Consider the following 3,835-nt stretch of genomic DNA (forward strand, 5'->3'; position numbering starts at 1 on the left):
TGGTACTCAGGTGCGGCGGTTATAATAAAAAGGATTTTAGAGATTGCTTTTCAACTCTATCTGCCTTGACCAACAAGTGCACTCGGGGTCTGTATTTGTGATTAGAAGTAATTCTGTTTAGGGTGGTTGAGGGAATTCAAGGAGCATGGAACGGAGAAGAGATCCTGATCAGATAGGGTATTAAGCACAGGGGTGTGTGTGTGTGTGGGGGGGGGGGGGGGGTAAAACATGTTAAAAGTATGATGACTGTCGGCAGTGCTGTGTTTTTGGTGTTGTTTGTTGTGATATTGCACTGATGTCATTGGGGTAAGTTGGATTTGTACCTTTTGTCGTGTCATTAAAAAAAACGTTGAAACTTTTGTTTAACTTTGTGTGAAAACGTTGGAATGTAGAAGACACAGCTCTAATTAATTTGGTTTGCAAAGAGGGGGATGGCGCTTGTTTTTGAGTTCAGACTTGCCACCTGCACTTGGAAACATGTGACCACTTTCCCACAGTATGGCTTATCTATTCTCAAGCATTCTGTAATTTTCCTTGGCTCTGAAAATAAGCTTTAGCTTAATAAAAAGGAAGGCTTGTTGCAGCAGAGCGCTGAGGCTCATCATCTGTGGGTGGACGCATCAGGCAGAAAAGGGGAAAGGGAAATGAAACTTGATATAACGCCTTTCTGAGGTTTTTGCTACATTCAAAGCGGTTTACATATATTCAGGTACTTATTTTGTAGTAGGGGCAAAAAGACTGTTCCTGGTCATAAAAAGACTTTGGGCCTTCGCTGCAACGGGCCTCCTGGCTGATAAGGGCCTGAAATTCCTGACCAGTGATGTATGTATAATATGTGTATATCTGTCTTATAGCTTTTAGTTAGATGATTGAATCATTAAGATATATACAATAATTCTAGATTTTAGAACCTCTAATAAAGGTCTTATTTACCTAATACGAATCCAAAAGAATCCACAGTAATTGCGTAGTCTGTGTTAATTAAGCAGGCTGTAAATCCATAGCAGTATATTTTGGCGACGAGCGTGTAGGATTCGTACAAAGAATGACACCTTTTTAAGAGGAATGCAGAGGAGAGTTGAATTCCAAGGGTGGAATGAGGTACTATATGTTATTATAGCCACTGAGTGGTCAAAATGGGAGGAATAGGATTCCGGTTTAAAGGAATCATTGCCTTTTGCTGTAAGTTTGCTGCAGGCAAAATGTTAAAACAGAAAGGGAGAAGGAATAGTCTCACATACTATATAATGTGAGTTTAGCTTGTTGGGCAGACTGTATGGAACGTACAGGTCTTTATCTGCTGTCATTTACTATGTTGCTATGCTATGTAACAGTATTGCTTATCTGAAAACCGGTTAGGGATAAACAGCATAGGAAAAGTACTGAATTGGAAAAAGTGTGTGATTTACAGTTAAAATTAGATGCTTGCCAGAATACTAAATGATAACTGAGCATGCCGTTGTGACACAGTATAAATATAAGAAACGAAGGGAAAATTAACAAAAAGTAAAATGTTTAGACTCACTTGGAATCATTAATTGCACATATTAAGGACAAGGGATGGGAGGTAAGATACAAGGACCGTCTCAGGCATGGAAACTTTAGGCATAGTAATGTTACTCACTCAGCTTTTGCAAGCAGTGCATATCAGGGGGGGGATATTTTTTAGGGAAATTAGACCTTTATTAGAGGTGCTAAAAGCTACAATGATTAAGATAGATGATTTAATCATTGTATATATAACCAAAAGAAAGCTGTAAGACAGATATATACATCACTGGTCAGGAATTTCAGGCACTTATCTCATCAGCTGGGAGGCCCGTTGCAGCGAAAGCCTGAAGTCTCTTTATGACCAGGAACAAGTCCTCTGTTCGATACGTCTGCCCACAGATGAGCTTCAAAACTGTGCTGCAACAAGCCCCCCCCCCCTTTTTTTTATAATCTTTTTTTTATTGACAAAATCATCATCACAGAGATATCACTTCATCATAACACAATTCACATATGAAATACAACTTTCAAACCATTTTTTCCTTCCCTATGTCAACGGTATTTCCCCCTTTTTCTCCCCCTATCCATCCAAGCCCTCCCCCCCCCCATACCGTCCCTTAACCCCAACTAATCCTACCCAACTCTTAAACACCTAAGCGTTCAGAATTTTGCTTCTTGCTATCGGAGTCAGTCTAGGGGCACATGGCCAGAGCTCTTATTGTCTCTCTAGCGTCAGAAGTTCAGTCGACACCTGCTAAAAGCAATGTACAACGCATCAGTCCAATCCTGAGCTGGTCTGGAGGAACGCTAAGGAATGAGTTTTATGCAGTACCATATGTACACCTACTGTACTAATTTGTTCAAGAACCAGAGGGTTTCCAGTTGCTGTTCTGCTGTCTTGAGGCATGGGGCTCTGTCTAGACTCAGTATTCTCAGTCTCCAGCAGGTGGAAGGAGGTGAGCTCATTAGTCTCTCTATTTCTTTAAACCCCCAGAAAACCTCTGTACCCAGGGAATTGAGAGGTGGGAGTAGATAAGAGTCTTTATTCCAGCCTCTGGGGTGCTGCAAGTTCATACTGACAGGAGAAGACAACCCAAAATGATGCTAATCATCTTGAGAATGATTGGGCCATGCTTGCTCTGTTTGCTCTGTTCACAGTGCCTGCTGTAGAATTGCTATGCCTGCTCTGTATTTGTACTCAAATTGCCTGCTATACAATTTTTTTCCATTGCCAGTTTGGCCTGTTTACATTTGATAAGACTGGTAGTAAGATTGGTTAAATGAGTTCTTACCTGCTAACTTCCTTTCCTTTAAGCACACCAGACCAGTCCAGTCACACCTGGATTTTCAGATCATCTTGACTAAGCAAACAATTCTAGGCATTTGTGATGCTATTCCTTATTTCCCTTCACTCCTGTAATGGATATCTTGTTTTACTAGGCCCCTTACAAGCGGTCAGAAGCCAGACTGCTTTTTAATTTTTAGTACCCACCTCTACAACAGTTTACCCTCACCCCCAAGCACTAAACCGTCATATTTAAAATTTAGATGTTTAAAGACTTTTCACAATAGCTCCTTTGGTGGCTAACTGGGTCATATCTACGGTACCATGCAAAAGAGAGAAAATAGGGCAAATATATCCAGCTCTATCATAATGGGGGAAACCAACACAATTAAGGTGGTTTTATAGAGAACTACTGAAGGGGGGAAAAACCCACATGGGAGAACAAAGGACAGATTACACAACCAATTCCCACTAACAGTCCCACTCAGCATTCACTGTTGGAATCCTCATACTCACGAAGGTAGTTATGTACAACAGATCCCCCCCCCCCCCCCTTCCCCCCAAAAAAGAACACACACTGGATACTTTACAATGCATTTACACAGGCATTTCAAACAAAAACTATTGAATTCAGGATTTGAGAACAAATTGTTTCCCCTTCTGCATTTCTTAAACATCAGGAACACCCAGTAAAGTACATTTGTTTTAATTACCTTTAAAAGTGGACTAAACCCCATCAACACTTTCATTGAGTAAATTGAATACAGAACAAAAAATGGAGACCTAATGCTGCATGGTTCACTTACGGGGTAAAGCACACAGGAAGTTTCTGTAGCCATCCGCCAGCAGACAGGCAAAACCTACAATTATGGGCTGTTTTGGTGAAGATATGTACTATTGTAGTGATCCCTCCTCTACCCTAAGATTGCCTCAGACTAACTTCTAAGAAATGGCATGTGCTCACAGACAGGATCCCAGAAGCTGGCTTTCATTCAATCTACTATGAAAAAAAAAAAAGCAAAGAACCAGTAGAAATAAATGGAGAAAGATCATAGCACC

The sequence above is a fragment of the Microcaecilia unicolor genome, chromosome 11, assembly GCF_901765095.1.
Source record: "Microcaecilia unicolor chromosome 11, aMicUni1.1, whole genome shotgun sequence".
NCBI classification, from domain to species: Eukaryota; Metazoa; Chordata; class Amphibia; order Gymnophiona; family Siphonopidae; genus Microcaecilia; species Microcaecilia unicolor.